Source organism: Phascolarctos cinereus, unplaced genomic scaffold, assembly GCF_003287225.1.
Source record: "Phascolarctos cinereus isolate Bilbo 61053 unplaced genomic scaffold, phaCin_HiC Scaffold_5;HRSCAF=322, whole genome shotgun sequence".
Lineage (NCBI taxonomy): Eukaryota > Metazoa > Chordata > Mammalia > Diprotodontia > Phascolarctidae > Phascolarctos > Phascolarctos cinereus.
Window position 1 is genome coordinate 462,253,855 of NW_027555958.1, and position 17,774 is coordinate 462,271,628.

At 45.2% G+C, this 17,774-nt stretch overlaps 1 long non-coding RNA gene across 1 annotated transcript; it reads right to left on the minus strand.

Moving 5' to 3' along the window:
* Positions 1–9,299: 9,299 nt before the first annotated feature.
* Positions 9,300–16,542, minus strand: LOC110212906 (uncharacterized). Its single transcript, XR_013487453.1, has 2 exons — positions 15,793–16,542; positions 9,300–11,641 (listed from the first exon to the last, which is right to left on the minus strand). It is a non-coding gene; the product is annotated as an uncharacterized LOC110212906 (long non-coding RNA).
* Between the last annotated feature and the right edge of the window lie 1,232 nt (positions 16,543–17,774).

The window sequence follows — 17,774 nt, forward strand, 5'->3', positions numbered from 1 at the left end:
CTAAATCTTGGATACTGTAAAAAAAAAAAGTTGTTTTAAGACTACAGAAAAATAACTGAGTTCTCCAGATGTTTCTGTGGGGACTGTTTATATTCTACTTAACAATAGGAGCTGATATTTATACAGTTTTTTATTTGCAACATGCCTTACAGCCATGATTTCATTTGGTCCTCATAACAACCTTGTGAGACAAAGGGCAGAGAAGAAAATAAGCATTTATTAAGTACCTACTGTGTGCCAAGAACTTTCCAAATCTTATCTCATTTGAATCCCGCAACAATGCTGTGAGGGTAGGTGCTGTTATTATCCCCATTTTACAGCTGAGGAAACTGAGGCAGACAGAGGTTAACTGACTGGCCCAGGGTAACAAAGCTGGTAAGTACCTAACCCTAGATTTGGACTCAGGTCTTCCTGATTCCAGACTCAGCACTCTATCCACTTCATCACCAGCTGTCTGCTCATATTATCACTCCCATTTTACAGGAAACTGAAGTTAAATGATCATACAGCTAATTAAGTATCAGAGGGAAGATTTGAATTCAGGTCAGTTGTCTTTTTACAGGCAGCTTCTCAAATCTTATTTTTTAACTTTTTGCCTTTCTACATATTCATTATCTTTTAAGCCTCACAACCATATTATTGGTATCATCGTCCCCATTTTAAAGATGAGGAAAGTGAAACAGAAGAAAGTGAAATGGCTTACCCAGGCTCACTTAGTTCAGGACAGGATTCCAATGGTGTTCTTCCCAACTCCAAATCCTCTCTGCCACACCAACTGCCCGTGTTTCAAACATATACACACACACACCCCTGAACTTAGCACGTGGTGCCTGCCACTTAGGCCCTTAATAAATGATTGTTGATTGACTGAATGATTGGTAGTGTTGGTGGAGGCAGGCACTCCAGGAATGTGAGCAGCCCAGCTATTGTAAAGCAGGTTATTACTGACCTTATGACTGTGTGTACAAATGGAACCATAGACTATAATTTCCCAGTTTTCCAATCCTCTCTCACCCAGTCCCCACCCCCACCCTAGACATTTGAAACTTAAAACAAACATAACTGAGGATAATGGCATGAATGACAGATTAAAATTCTTGTAAATGTAATTCAGTAAGTGGCCCAGGTAAGCATGGAATATGCATGTATTCAAATATGACTTTGAATAAGATGAAGTATCAAGAGAAGGGTACATCCTTGCCAAGTGAAGGTGAAAGGGGTGCCAGGTTGGAGTCCCAGTTCTGCCATCTTTGTTACCTTGGACAAGTCACTACTGAAGTTTTGTGGGCCAGGCTTGAAGACTGCAGTTAGGGTCTTGTAGGAGATGTGTGTGTGTGTGTGTGTGTGTGTGTGTGTGGGTGGGTGTGGGTGTGTGTGTGGGTGGGTGTGGGTGGGTGTGTGTGTGTGTGTGAGTGAGACAGGCAGACAGAGACAGAAAGATAGAGATAGAGGGAAAGGAGAGAGAGAAGAAGGGAGAGAGAGAGAGAAAGAGGGAAGGAAGGAAGGAAAGAGGGAAGGAGGAAGAAGGAAGAAGAGAGGCAGGAGGGCTAGCCGGGATGTAGCATGTGCAGTCAGGGTGCTCCGTGTCCAGAGTACCAGGTTATAAAGAAGCTTGGGAGTGGAGGAGGGGAGGGTGGAGCCGCATGGTCAGAAGTTTTGATTATGAATTCAGATTTTAGTCCTTCTCCGACTTTCTCACCCTCAACCCTAGCAGCTGGAGGTGATCTTCCAGCCTCAAGTTCCTTGTAAGCTTTCCTTTGGACCCCCCCCCCCATGAGGATCGCTTCCCTTTTTGGGTTGTAATAAATTGTATATTCCTCCCTACCCCCAAACCCATTAAATTGTGAACTCCTTGAGAACAAGCTCAATGGTACAGCCCTGAGCTCCAGTGTCTGCCTCCAGCACTGCCCTCCAAACGATTAAGTGTTAAGAATACCTCCCTAATTACCCAGCTGCCCCTGAGCCTGAGCACCATGGTAAAGGCCAATTCCTTCAACAGCAAAGCTCCAAGCATTTGTATCTGTTATGGTGAAATTTTGAGATGGAAAATATAAAATCACATGACCAGACAGCGGAGGCTAGAAGTAAAACAGAAGTGATGCCTCCCCTCCATCACAAATTAGCATCTGCTTTCTCCAAGGTATAACTCAGATGCCACCACCCACAGGAAGCCTTCCCACATCCCTTGAGTTGTTAGTATCTTTTCCTCCCCAAGTCATCTGGTATTTACTTACCATGTCTTTCTTATTCTGTGTGTACTTATACTCCCCAGTAGAATGCAAACTTTTTTGGGAGCAGGACCATTTTTTTCTTTTGTGTTTGTATCAAGCTTGGAGCACGGTGCCTTGAATTTAGTAGGTGCTTGTGGAATTGAAGAGAATGGACATTAATTGAATGCAGTAGAGCAGTGCTTCTTAATTTGCTGTCAGACATTTATTAACATTTATTAAGCAGGTAGGTAGTGAAGTGGCTAGATCACTGGTCTTGGAATCAGGAAGACTCATCATGAATTCAAATTTGGCCTTAGACACATCCTAGCTGTGTGATCCTGGGCAAGTCACTTCACCCCATTTTCCTCAGTTTCCTCATCTGTAAAATGAGCTTGAACAGAAGGAAATGGCAAACCACCCCAGTATCTTTGCCAAGAAAGCCCCAAATAAGGGGCAGCTAGGCAGCACAGTGGATAGAGCTCTGGCCTTGGAATCAAGGAGGACCTGAGTACAAATTTGACCTCAGACACATGCAACTTACTAGCAGTATGACCTTGGGCAAGTCACTTAACCCCAATTGCCTCACGAAAAATAAAAGAAAGCCCTAAATGGGGTCATGGAAAGTCAGACACAACTGAAAAAACATGTGCCAGACATTGTACTTAAGTGCTAGGGATATAAAGAAAGGCAAAAGACAGCCAGGCCTAGAAGGGGTCCACAGGATCCATTAGCCTGCCAAAGGGGTCTATGACACAAAAGTGGCTAAGATCCCCTGTGCAGAGGAAAGAGGTGGGCGTCATTTATGTATTTTCCCAACATCCAGCCCCGTGTCTTTTCTCAAATTTCAAGCTCCTGGGTCTCTTAATGTTAAGGGTTTTTGTGCTTTAGAGGAAAAGTAAGTTGGGAATTGTAGAACCAGTCAAGAGACCTGGGTCTGAATCTTGATTTTGCCCATCTTCCTATCTGAGAAGACAGCTTTCTTGAGTATCTGTGGTCAAAAAAGTCATCCCCTTGTGGCCTCTCCTTTTCCCAGCACAGAGACAGGAATTGCATCTGCGATTTCATTGGTTTAAAGACTTCTCCGGTGAGGAAATTCCCTCTACTAATGTAGGGCTGCACCTTCCCTACAATTCCAGGCATGTGAGAGCTGCATAAGGCACTGAGAGAGGAAAGGACTTGCCCAGAGTCACAAAACCAGGGCTAACTCTGAGGTCAAGTCTGTACCCACTGCCCCACACTGCCTTTATTATAGCCTCTTCAATTTACCATCATAAATAAAGAAAGGACTGAGGCTGGGAAAGTCGTGTGATGCAATCTAAGGATCACCAGACTTGGAGATAAAAGAGCTGGATTACTGTCCTGGCTTTGCTCCTCACTAGCTATGGCACTGCAGCAAACTTCAGCCTCTCTGGATTTCCCTTTGCCCATCTATAAAAGGAGGGAGCTGGACAGGACTGTCTCTGAACTCCCTTATGATTCTAATCATCTGAAATGGGGAGAGAGAACTACAAAAACACAGAGAGACCAAGGGGAAAGTGGGAAAGAGGGCTCATGCTTCCCCGGTGAAAATTCACCAGCTCCCACTGGGTATAAGCATTGTTGATTTCTCCCCTGTCTGTCCTCCTTGGTGGAAAATGGGCCTGAAGGACCCTCCAATTTAAAAAACAGATCCTCAACTCCCCTCGCCCCCAGTCAATGAGAAACGCAACACTCTGAGATTTGCCTAGGTTCAAATTAGATAATGGATGTAAATCATTTAGAAAGCTCCACGATGTTATTATTTCTGCTACTTTCTCTACTCTTGCTTATGACATTTTTTACAAAATAGAAAACAACACTGAGCATCAAAATAACCAGCTAAACTTGCTTAGCTATTATTTACCCTGAAAGTCATTATTTTCCATGCACAAAGGTGCACAACAACTTCTCTCTAATCTAAACTTATTACCTACTTTCATGAGGGAAGGAAATGCCAATTTTCAGTTACAAGTTAGTGAAAATAAACATGCATTTTGGTTAATGAAAATATAGATGTCACGTTTTTCCTTCTCAGTTGAGGGGTTCTGAATGAAGGCTCCATGAACTTGGTGTTTCTAAAAATATTTTGCAAATGACAATTTGAATAAAATGTGTTTCCTTTGGGATCCTATATATTTTACTTAATGCAATTAAAAATATGATTCTGAAAAGGGGTCCATAGGTTTCCACAGATGGCCAGAGGAATCCATGATACACAAAAGGTGACAAAGCTGTGCCCTGAAGCATCCTCAGTAATCTTTCTTTGTCCCTTCGTTCTTATTTACTTTTTCCATCTCCACAGTCAAAGTGAGTATGCCCTCCATTCTAGTGATTCTGCTTTCCCCTCCATTGCATTATTTCAAAAAGATCTTTCCGGGTTTCTTTGTATTCTTGAGCTCTAATATGAATGAAACAGAAAGAAGCTAAGAGAAGCTAGTAGGATGGGCTCCTTAAGATCAATGACAGTTTTCTAATTTATCATTTATATAAAACCATGAAAAATGTCTGAGAGTCACCTATGGCTAGGGATGTCTCCCTATCAAAACGCTTCCTCTGAAAATTTAGCAATGGCCCCAGCTTCCAGCTGGAGAAGCCGTTGTTGAATTTCTAGAGGGAGCTTTTATACCTCAGATATTAGCAAACACTATAAAACAGGGCTTAATGTGTTGTTTTGTTGATTGTTTGATACAAGGAAGTGATGGAGAAAATCTTATTAATGCAGGCTATATTTAAAGGTGTATCCTACTTACTCTTTTTTAAAAAAGAGAGCCCATTGCTAAATATGTACCAGAATTTCCCTGCCACTGATGACAGTAATACCCTCCCTTTAGTATAATGATTTCTTCTTTATCCGTTAATAATCGCTGGGCCCCTTCTTAATGGACAAAGATTCTTGACACCCTCTCACATCTTTCAGTCTAGGGTACCATCAAACTGAAACTGATGATGAAGAAAGAAGGCAGGTAAGATTATATCAATAATACAGCTAACAGGAAATATGACATAATAAATAAAGGTTCAGCCTCAGAGCCAGGAAGACTTGGGTTCAAGCCATCTGATAAAACATTAGCTGTATGACCCTGGGCAAGTCATTTTACCTCCTAGAGAGATCAAGTGCTCCCTAAGGCTGTAGATTACAAAAGAGTGGCATGTCTCCACTAGCGGAGGGGTTTCCTCCCAGGCAGCTTCCTACATCACTTAAATCATAGGTCTGGGTCCAATTGTAAAACTTGGCTGCTTTGGCTGACCCTTTCAAACATCTGAGTAGATAGTTCAGTGCTCAGCCCCTCCTATTATTTTATTCCAAGGGTTCTTAATATTTTGCCTCTCTCTCTCTCTCTCTCTCTCTCTCCTCTCTCTCTCCTCTCTCTCTCTCTCTCTCTCTCCTAATTATCTACTTTCATAAGGGAAGGAAATGCTAATTTTCAGTTACAAGTTAGTGAAAATAAACATGCAATTTGGTTAGTGAACATATAGATGTCATTTTTTTCCTATCTCAATTCAGGGACCCCCAAATCTGCCTGTGAGCCTATGAGCCACAAGTTAAGAGCCATGCCTTATTCAATCCAATTCACAGCAAGGTATTGTGCTAGGTGCTGGGGACCCAAAGGCAAAAATAAAAGAGATCCTGCCTAAAGAAAGCTTAAATTCTACTGGGGGACAGAAGTAAACAGATGAATAAAAATAAGAAAGATAATTTAAGGGGGGAATAAATCACACTTAGGGGAATGAGGAAAGGCTTCCTATAGAAGAGGCATTTGACCTGTCCATTGAAGAAAGAGCTAAGGATTCAGAGAAACAACAGGCAGGAGGGAGTGAGGAACCAGAAGCAGACCAGTTTGACAATATGAAGGGAAGAAATAAGAAATCAGTTGGGAAAGGCTAGCTGAAAACAGAGTCTATAGGGAATCAGAAGTAATAGGGAGCCATTGAATGTTACAAAGCAGGGTGCTTACATGGTCTGATCTGTGCTTCAGGAAGATTTACTTTGACACCTATGGGGAGAGTCAGTTGGTAAGGGAGAAGGATGGAATCAGAAAGATGAAATGAAGCTCTCTTGCCACAGGAGAGATGATGAAGGTTGGAAGTAGGCAGGTGGCCCTGATTGTGGAGAAAAAGGAAAGCACCTGAGATAAATGGGTCTAGAATGAACAGAACTTGGCAACTGATTTGTATTCTCGTATCAACCTTGGCAGGTAAACAAGAGTGTATATTATCTCCAATTTATAGAAGGAGTAATTGAGTATCTGAGGGGTTAAGACCATTCAATAAATATTTATGAAAGTTCCTGGTTTATGACCAGAACCTTAGCCAATGTATCACAACTAGTTGTAGTGGATAGATGACTGTGGAATTCATCTAATCTCTCAGCCTCAATTTCCTCATTGGTAAAAAATAGAAATAATGCTACCTGTAGTACCTTCCTTACTACATTATGAGACTCAGAGAAGATTGTGGATTGCTTTCTAAGACCATACAAAAATGACAACTATTAAATGCTCTTGTAATTATTGCTAGTAGGACCAGGACAACCCAAGGCGTCTAACCAAATCCAGTGACATGTTCACTATTTCAAAGCCCAGCTAACATTTTCAGAAACCAGATCTTGTCAACCAAAATCCCATTCAGGCCATGGAACTAGAGGAGGAAGGGACTTGAGAACTAATGTGGTAGGATCCCCTTCATTTTCAGATGAGGAAACAGGCCTGGAAAGGGTTAAACAACTTGTGCTGGGACTCGGAGGAAAAGGTAGAAGAGCTAGGATTTTCACCTATATCCCTTGGCTCCAAATGCAGAGTGCTTCCCACTATATAACACAGCCTGCTGGCCCTACTTGCTTAACCCCATATCCAAATATCTCTCTTTCTGTCTCCCTGCCTCTGCCTCTCCCTTTCTCTCTCTCTCTCTCTCTCTCTCTCTCTCTCCTCTCTCTCTCTCTCACACACACACACACACACACACACACACACACACACACACTGTCTCTGTGTCTCTGTGTCTCTGTCTCCCTTTCTCTGTCTTCCTCCCTCCTCCCCTGCCCTTCACACACACACACACACACCACACACACACCACACACACACACACACACACCCCTCCCCCTCAACCTCAAGATCCCCGCCGCAGCCGTCAGGCCCTGCTCTCCAGGCAGAACCAGAAGCCACAGGCTTAGGGAAAACCGCCGGGCACCAGTCCAGTTCTGAAACCCGGCCCTTAAGGCAAAGAAAAGAAGGGGCCTTTCTCTGGGACGCTACCTAAAATCTGCCTGTAGGTGGCGCCCTGGTTCATTCACTGCAGCAAGATCTGCCTGGGGCTCCAGAGTCGGCTCACTCTTGTGCTGCTCTCTATTCAGCCTGGTTAACCTGGTCCTTCCTTCCTTCCTTCCCCTCGTACTTTTAATCAGAGAGCCCAGGCAACTGGAGAGATCATTAAAGGGATCAATCCAAGCTGGCCCCTGCCCCCCACCCTCACCCCAGTTGGCAGCACTTGGGAGGAAGCAGAGGGGAAGATGCTTTGTAGGAGAGACAAGAGTGTTCTGTGCAAATAGGCAAAGAAGAGGTGGCTTCAAATTCTGACTTTACCAATGGTCAAACCTGGGCAAGTCACTTAGCCTCTTAGGGCCTGTTTTCTCATCTGTAAAATGAAGAGGTAGGACTGAGTTATCTCTAAGTATTCTATGATCTCTAAACTTAGGAGGCAAATGGAAGGAGGAACTTTCCAATTACTAGAGATTCTTAATTATTAACCTACTGAAAGCTGCTGCTGATATGACTGTCCAAAGCAGGCCTCTCTGGCCTATCAGTCGCCATCTTTCTAGTTTTAAGGTTGGCAACTCACTTGAAACATTTGATTTTCACAAAAATCCTGGCAAGTAGGTGCTATTATTCTTTCCATTTTGCAGATGAGGAAAGTGAGGCTGACTTGCCCAAGGTCATGTAGCTCTAAGAGTTGTTTCCTCTATTAGGTTGTAAATTCTTGATGGAAAGGACTGTCATTGATTTTTGTATTTGCATTTCCAGTGCTGGGTACAGTACCTGGAACATAGTAAATACCTTTGACATTCATAGGTAAGGGTTGTAAAACTCTTTAAAAACATTCTTTTATTTGAGCCTCACAACAACCCAGGAAGGTGGCTACTATAAGTATTATTGAGTCCCATTTTACAAAGAAGAAAACTGAGGTCCCAAGAAGTATGGCCTTGGTCTCAGAAGCTTGTATCAGAATGGTCATTGGAACCTCAGCATTCTCTCCACTACACGCTAGTGCCTGTCATGTCTAACACTCAAAGTTGGTCTAGTTGGTCACTGAAGTTCCTTCCAGTTATAAAGTATAAGACCCTTTGGTTAGTTCAAGAATAGAGGCTGAAAAGCAGCTTGGGGTGTTGAGGACATGGCAGGGGAAAGGGAAGGGACTGTCAAGGGAGGAGCCGCCTGCAGGACAAGAAGAGGGTCTTTATTGGGAGGGAAGGTGAGCTGCAGTCTTCATCTGAACCCCTACTTCCGATCCCTTCACTCTTCTTCTGGACTCAAGCACAGACTCAGGCCCAGCCTCCTCAGTCCCAATCCCAGGCCCCACAACAAGAAAACAAGAGAAAGTCTGGGATAGACACCCCTGATGATCACTTTCACCTGGCATCCCAACCAGCTGATTGAGGAGAAGGACAAAAGGAAGTGTGTCAGCTGTACCCAGAGCCACAGGATGACTAGGCTGGTTTCAGGTCCCATCTATAACACATACTGACAGTGTGACCCTGGACAAGTCATTAACCATTCTGTGCTTTGGGCCACTGTGAACTGCAGAACAGGCACTTATATAAGGTAGCAGAGGTGTATACCTTAACTGAAGTACCCTAACCCTATAAAATCATGGGTCTAGATAACTATGCGTACATATATGTATAGGTAATAGCAAACATGTAATGCCTTAGGTTGTATAAAGTGCTTTTCATACATCATTTCATACAGCACCCATTCTTTTTATGGTGTTAGAGATAAAGCAAATTGCAAGCTTTCACTCAAAGCCAGCCAGCCAGAGGAAGGCTTGGGGAGTAGAAGACAAGAAAGCACGAACTGGTTTATTTTGCACTTTATTGCCCCAGATTCGGAGAAGCTAATGAGAAAGGAGGCCGTGTGTTTGTTGCGTGAGGAGGTGGCTGGGGAGGGAGTAACAGAGCAAGGATAGTTTGAAGTTCCTATGGCAGCTCCTTTAATAGTGGGCTCTGCTGCAGGAATTTCGGCAGTCGCTGTTCGCCCTGTGGTTCCAGGTGTGTGTGTCGGTGTCGGGACTTAAGGCAAATTTGAGACGAGTTTCCAACAATGCAGCCCGCATGACCTCTAGGAAGATTACTGTTTTGCTTCTCTCAGTGTAGAAGGAGCAGTTCATCGGGGGTGGGAAGAACCCCAATAACCAGAGGTTTTCATTTTATTGTCGTTGATAAAAATCATCTCTTGGCGTTCCGGTAGCGCGGTAAAAAGAAATGGGGAAATAAAAAAAGCTGCGAGTCCTTTAGGGAAAGAACTAATCTCAGAATTCTTTTAGAAATAATCCCTTACATATTGCGCCTTACCCAGTTTGGAAACCTGGTCCAGAACATTTTAATTTGCATCTTTGGAGAGGTCGAAATTGTCATCCATGAAACTGACTAGTAGCGGTTACAGAGAACTCCAGCCGACGGCTCACTTTAAAAAAAAAAAAAACCTCGTCAAGTTAAAGTTTTCCCTCGTCCCCAAAGGCAATTAGATGTCCCGTAGTTCATCGTTTAGAGGCAAAGCCTGTTGCAAAGTTCAGTGCGTTTTCTTTGAGAAACAGAAACAACACAATTGGAATGAAAGCTTTTAGTCCATTTCAAGAAGCTGTTTAAGGTTTCCAGTGAACAAACAGCTGCTGAGGAAGGAAGAGCAGGGAGCGGGATGTCCCAACTCGATTTATTTCAACCTCAGCTTTCTGCATCCACTGTCATCTTTTGGAAACATTCTAGTCAAATTAAGATGAGGCTATCACCCCCATTTTGAAGTAGGGAGAAAAAGAAAAAGAAGAGACCTGTAGGGGAGAGAGAAATTAGCCGACTGTTACCTTTTTCCCCCCCACAAGGCCCAAATATAATCCCTTAATGTATGGAAAAGGATCAGTCGGGTAAGTCCCCAACTGCCTATTTCTTCATATTGCTTGAAACTGTCCCAAAGTAGGGATAAAATAGGCGCATTCACAAACACAGTCCCTCGAAAAAGTTCTAACTCGCTTTGTAGGCACCCGACGGACAAGAGGTGACCTCCTTCCCAAGAACTTTCTTTGCTCCGGCAGCTGTCTTAGTAGGGTCGGCTGGGTTCAAACAGTCACGCTAGTTGAGCTGGGGTGTCCCGAAGCTCTGGATGTCTGCGGACTAAGGAACAGAGAACCTGCTTTCGAGAGCTGAGAGGGGACAGAAAGAAAAGACCGTTGGTACTGGGGTTCACTGATTATGTCGTACATTTGGTACGGCTTGCCCTTTCTTTTTCTCTCTCGTTCTTTCCTCTCTTCCTTTCTTCCTCTTCTCTCATTTTTCTTTCCTTCTTTCTTTTCTTTCTCCTTTCTCTCTTCCTTTCTCTTTGTTTCTTACTTTTTCTTTCTGCTTTTTCTTCCTCCATTTCTTTCTCCCTTTCTTTCTTTCTTTCTTTCTTTCTTTCTTTCTTTCTTTCTTTCTTTCTTTCTTTCATAAAACAAACTGGAATTGGCATATTGAAGTAATCCCCCCCGATGTTAAGCAAAGATAACAGACCGTGTACATCAGTGTTTCCTACATCCATGCAGCTGCTCGGTGCCAAGAAATTATCAGAGTGTGCCGGGGGAAAGAGGACGGGAGATTCGAGATTCGGCAGGAAAATAAAATGTGACCTATGCACGCCTTTACACATTTCTTTAGGGTGAAAACCAGTCAATTGCTCCAGGGCTCCCCTATAACTAACCCTCGCAGCGGTTAGAAGCTGCAACAACTAGAAACTGAAGTGCGACCGGGCGCAGCAGAAACTGTAAATAAACTTGCAAATAGCTCTGGAGAGGAATATTAACAGACCGCCACAGTTTGTGGGGTGTCCTCACAAGGGACAGGAACGTCGGGTTTGAGAGGTGATGTAAAGAGGAGAAAGAGGGCTGTGGTGATAACTCCCTGCTTTCCTAGAGCAAACATTTTAAACTAGCCTCAAAGCCTGTAAAAAGCCCCAGCGCGGCAGCCGACACATCTTAGCTCAGTAATCGTCGGTACAAGGAGAGTTGTAAATAGATTTCTCTCTTGATCGCTGCAAACTTCTCATTGCAAACTTTTCTCTACTGCCGGGGCTACCGACTTTCTGTCCTGATTTCTGCAGCTGCGGGACCTTTTCATGAAATCCGTGCGTCCGTGAGACTGAAAAGCCGCAAACTCGTCCGGGACGGTGCCTCTAACATGTAACACACAAAACGTAAACAGAGAGAACGCTAAGACTTTAGGTCGGTGGTGTGTCCAAATCCAGACATCCGAGGAAGGATGTGGACAGAATCTGGACGAATTTTTTGCTCTCAGAGCCCGTGTGTCTGGCCAGAATGGGCACCCACCCACGAATTTGTATCTGCACACACCTTCCCAAGATCTGAGGCGATCCTACCAGCTATAAAGTAAAGGTTTTTTCAGAATGGTTATTCGGTGTCAAAGTGTGAGGTTGCTAGAGGCACTCCCAGCTTCCCCACCCCCTCCACCCCAGACAGTTACAAAACACGTGTGTGCGCGACTGGTCCTGGGGAAGTCTGATCTGGCTGCCGAAAAGTGGTGAAAAGTTTGCCTTTCTCCCAGCAGCCCTGGAGGTCTGTTGTTTTCATAGTCTCTGCCGGCCTCCAGTGAGTCAGTCACCCCGATCCCCGTGCTTCACAGCCCCACAATCGAAAGAGTTTGCGGTTCAGAAGTTAAAAACTGTGGTTTAGTTATTAATTGGAAAGGGACACTTTTTTTTTTTAAATCGTTGATTGCCTTCAGCTGGACACTACCTTGAAAGAGGATTTGCTTTTCCATGCATTGATGGAAAGTCACTCTTAGAGACTCTACTTCTGCGAAAAGTTTCTTAAAAATTGGAGATATATTGCAATCTCACACTCTAGAAGTGTGAGGTGAAGGGGACTCTTTTCTTGAAAGAATCGTGCTCCCTGTGCAAGGGCTTGGGGCAAGAGAAAGGTTAGATAGGATCCACTTCACTGGAAGACAGCATTTTTCAAATTACCAGATTTTAATAATCAGGCATACATGAAATGCATTAAAAAAAATCAACCCAAACTTACTGCCTCTTTTTACAAGACACCCTGGAAATGAGTTTGGCAAGAAGTTTGCTGAGTTGGTTTAATCACAAATTAATGTTTAGATCTAGGCCCAGTCTTGGCCAAGTTTCCAGGGTTCCTACTTGGTGGGGGGGGAGATAGAAGGAGGGGTTGGGGGAAGGGGAGAAAAATTTCTCACTTCACTAGTTGCCATTACTAAGTTGACAGAGTTAGAGAGAGCCTTTCTTTTAAAGTACACCACTGTGTTGTGTATCTCGCCATCTTTTGCTGAAAGAGCATTCAGAAGAATTAAGTTTTGCAGCTTTCAAGATGAAAGTAAGAAACTGTCTCCTTTCAGCTCTCCTGAGAGGACTTTTCTGGGGAAGGGCAAGGGGGGGAAGAAGGGGAGTACTCTCTTTGCGTGATGCTCCCCCACTTGGTTCTGGGCTCTCTCCTCAGCTCTCCCTTTCTGCCGCGGGAATACATCCTCCTAGTCATCACTTTCAAGCCTAAAGCCCCCAGTTCCCATGACCTCAGCTCCCCAATCCTTCCCTTCACTTTGGAGTCAACTTGGGGGAGGGGTTGGAGCTAGGGATGGAAACAGCAGCCCGCCTGGCTTCCGAACTTTCTGTTACTGTCTTTTCCTTACGAGAAAGCTCCCTTCCAGTCTGATCACTTAGTGCACTGAGCTAGGACTGCCTGAGAGAAATCATTGTACTAAGAGGGGCAAAGGAAGTAGTCTCCAGACCTCTCCATACAGGAGCTCTCAGGATGCTCCCCCCCCAAAAAAAAGAGGGCACTAGGACAATTATTCGTTTTTTTAAAGGGGGGAGGGTGTGTAGTGTGGGAAAGGATAGAAAGGGAATTTTGGCAGGGCGGAGAAAAAGGGGGGCTTCCTTATTTCCCTCGCCATATTCTCTGTTCTATTCTGATAACTTCTTCAGAGTTTCAACTTTGTGAAATCATCAGTTGAAAAAGAGGAAGGGTCAATTGCTTTCACATTAAAGTGTGTGTGTGGGGGGAATTATTGCAACCCTGGCTATTTGCTAAGGCCATTTTGGGGATGCCTCCTGTTTCAATATAGTCCATGCACCCAAAGTCAGGAGGAAAGGAAGCAGGTAAAGGTTAGCTCTAGAGGGCACAGAACTGAGGATTTGGGATTTATTTAATACTTGTGTTAATTAGATTGATTGACAGATAATGTTTTATTGTGGTAGTGTGTGGATCCAAGAAGATTGCTCCAGCATCCAGGCAGGATGCTTTGGTCAGAGTTGGGCACTTCTACCAGCAGCTGGTGCTACCTAGAACCCCCTCAATCTTTGGCCTGAAAGGATAAGATCATCAGACTTTCCTTTTCTCCTGCCTGGGCCTGGCAGGGTTGAAACCCAGCCTGAGATGCACCTAGCTGACATTCCTAACACCTCTGGCATCCAGCTGAGGGGGGGAAATTCAGTTTTAATAAGTTGTATGGATTTAAAAAGAGGAGAGAGCAATGACCTAACTCTTCCAGGGTTCCAGTATTCAGCATGAAGGAGGTCTCTGCCTAACTTAATCCTGTTCCAGGATTAATCCCCACGCTTTTGTAAAAAACAACCTTGTTCCCCCTACCATAACTCCCAAATAGAACTCTGGAGTTGTCTCCACAGGCATTATATCTCCTTCACTCAATCCCAGACTCCTCTTTTCATCAAGCTAGGAGGGGAATCATATGAAAGGGACCTTAGAGGTCATCCAGGCCAATGTCTTTATTCTGTAGATGAAGAAACTGAAGCCCAGAGGGGTTACAGGACAGGGAGGAGGCAGGGCGAGGACTCAGAATGTTCCACGAAACCAGACCCAGAATCCCGTTTATTTTTCATTAAACCACTCCTGACTTGAGATGGGAGATAGTGCAAAGAAGAGCTTTGGAACCAAACTGTATTTATCATGCTCTGAGCTCTTTAAAGAAGGAGGTGATGTGTTGGAGAGTGGGTAGACAGCAAGGAAGAGAGTAAATAGGATAGAGACATGGTTATAAGCTAGCTTCACTTAAGGGACCTGATATTTTAGAATAGTTTCTTCAAAGATATTTTTTCTTGCCCTCTCTCCCCTGAAAAGGTCATGCATACTTGTTGAGCACGATTGGACCAGATAAAACATTAGCCCTGGCTCTACTGAATTCTCCCTCTTCCCCTTTTGGTAGCTAATGAAGGGGGTCAGATTGACTGAGTTAGAAAGCATTGGGGTCTGGTATTAATCACACTGCTGAGTAGTGTAGTGGCACAAAAGCCAGCGGATAGAAACAGAAACAAACCTCTTTCAAGCTGATCAGGTCTGCTATTCTTGTATCTAGGGTGGAGTATGGGGCCTGTAGTGCATACACTGCTATGGTCCCAGCCTGGGCTCTGTCCTTGCCCTTCATCTACACAGAGGAAGTAGAGAGCTTCGAAATTAACCAAATAATCCGGTCCATTCTTTCCCCCAAGAGAGTGTGAGCCCCTTAAGAGCAGGAAATTCTCAGTTTTCTGTTTGTATCCCCCCAAAGCTTAGCACAATGCTTGGCACAATGCTAAATAAATATATTTTTTCATTAATTCATTCATCAAAATTTCCCTCTCCAAAATTTTTTGCACTCTCTCCAAATCGTCTCTTCTTACTTCCACTCCTGAGCGATCAGACTTGAGTCTTTACTCCTCCTGAGGAGACAGAGCCTGTAACTTTTCAAATAAACTGGAGTATTATAAACCTAAAGTGCTTCTGGAACTCCTCCTTGCAGATCCTGGACGTTACCTTTAAGGAAGTCAGGTTCCCACCCCCTTCTCCCATCATGTGATAATCAGATTGTGTGACCCTCCTCCTCAAATAGCGTTCCATGCGGAATAAATCGGGGACGAGCCAATAACAATCCTTCCTGCAGGTACTTTCCTGGGTGCTATCGCCACCCGAACGCTGAAGTCATCAATTTTCTAATTCTAAGAGTATAGACGTGTATTTACAACGAAGGAGAACTCTAGAACCTCGCTTCCTCATTAGCAGCCCAGAATCAGACAATATTCGAGCTGGATAAGACCCGAGAGCGCAACCCCCTCATTGGAAGGAGGAGGGAACCGCACCCCAAAGAGAGGAAGTGACTGGCCCAAGGTCACACAGCTCTTTAGGGGCAGAGCTGGGACGCAAACCCAGACTAGGGTTTTGTTTTTGTTTTTTTGGCCCCAAGCTACACTCCCGATGCACCGAGCAGAGACATTGTGACCAAGAACCCAGGCACTCATTCCATGCTTGGCATACAACATAGAACATAGCAGAGGCTGTCTTATGCCTTCCTTACTTTCAGACGTTTCCCCGGGCATGTCTTCACCGCATGTCCTTCCCCTAGCAATCGCAGCCGCCGCAGGCTTCTCTCCACAAGCGTGCGCCTTGGCGAAGCAGAGGGTTAGCCTAGCCGAACCGAAAGTGCGCATTTCTCCCCCGTCTTAAATAAATAAATAAATAAATAAATAAACAACAGAAAAGAGGGCTTTGTTTGGCTTGTAAGTGATCGGATTCCTTCCAGAGGCTGCACTCACGCCAGTCAGTTTCCCTGAGACGTGACTGTCGCTCAGTCTAGCTTTGTTCAGACTTTATTTCTCCTCAGGCTGCATCGCCGGTGCGGGTCCCACAGCAAAGGTTGAGGGTGGGGCGGTGGGTCGGGGTGCTGGAGGAGAGGGTGTGGATAGGCGGGGGAACAGGGCCCTCTGTTCCCCCCCCATATACAATAAGCACTGCTGCATGCATGCCACGGCCCGGCGAGCCCGCACACACGTGTGGAATGCCCATGCGGCTATGGGGAGGGGGGCGCGCGCGCGGGTGTCTGCCCGTGTGTGTCTCCCTGTGTGTGTGTGTGAGTGTGTGGACGCGCGTGTGGGAGATTTAAAGCGACAGCAGGAACAGGCTGCCCGAGGCCGAGGCCCGAGCCACTGCTGCGGGCCCATTTTTCGGCGCGCCAATGTTTTCGCCTGCATCCTTCGGCTGCTGCGGACGAACATGCACTGCGGCAAAGGGAGAACTCTGACGCTCAGTCGGCTGCGGCGCGGGCGGAGAAGGGGGAGACCGGGGACTCGAGCCCCGATTGCTCTTGCACTGAACGCAGTGTCAAGGGGCAAGGGAGGGACCGGGCTGCGAGAGCAGCAGGCTGGATGTCTATTGACTGGTCGTTTTTGGTAGCTACGTTTTTCCTCCCCCTGAATTGTGGGCTGGGCAGGAGTGGGCTCGGGGTATGCAGAGCAGAGTAGGGGAGCAAGGGAGGACCCATCATTTGCAAGCATTACGTTTGCGTCCTTGACAAAAACCAAAATCACTCTAGAAAATGGCTACCAGAGGTTACCCGAAGAGCAAAATGGTCCTGGCAAGACTCTCGGGTCCTCTCGTCTCCCTGGCCCCAAAGCCCCACCCTGGGAAAAGCCCTCGACTCCGGCTTTGGGAAGGTGGCTGGCTTTGTGTGCCCTGGTGTGTCCATGCCTCTGTCTTGTCTCTGCTCTCACGTCACCTGCTTCGGTTAGCCATAGCCTTAAAAATAAAATAAAATAACCCTTCCCAACAAATAAGCCACTCATATGGAAAAGCAGGCTGGCACATCTGGGGTGCAAGTATATGGGGGTCGGGGCCAAGCTCCTTGTTCCACCACCAGCCTGGAGAGGGAGGTAGACAGCGGCAGCCCCAGCCCCAGCAGCTGCTGGAGCAGCAGCCGTGTCACTGCAGTCAGTGCAGGCAGGCTTCCTGACCTACGAAGCTCCCAGCTCCCCCAGTGATGCTGCACCAATGGCGGGAAGGGGTGTCTTCTAGCGAGGCAGCTAATCAACCCAGCCATTAATAGGTATCTTAATATGCTTATTAAAAAAGTCACAACACCTCCAAATCCCATCCTTTCTCTCTATATAATGATGGGGGGGGGGAGAGAGAGAGAGAGAGAGAGGAGAGAGAGAGAGAGAGAGAGAGAGAGAAGAGAGAGAGAGAGAGAGAGAGAGAGAGAGAGAAATGAAGGAAGGAAGGAAGAGGAAGAAGAGGAAAAAGAAAGAGGAAGAAAAATTACCAGAGAGGGAGGGAGAAAGAAAAGGAAGGAAAAGAAACAAAATAAATAAAAAATAAAAAAAAGAACAGAGGAAGGGAAAGAAAGAGAACTTTATAAAATGTGGAGGAAATTATAGGCTGGATGTACATAGAATAAAACTTCAAGGTTTTGAAGAGGTTAGTAGGATTGAGGAGAGAAAACTTTCTCATTATTTTTTTTTAATAGCACTTACATATTTAAACTAGCTTCATGCATAGGGTTCT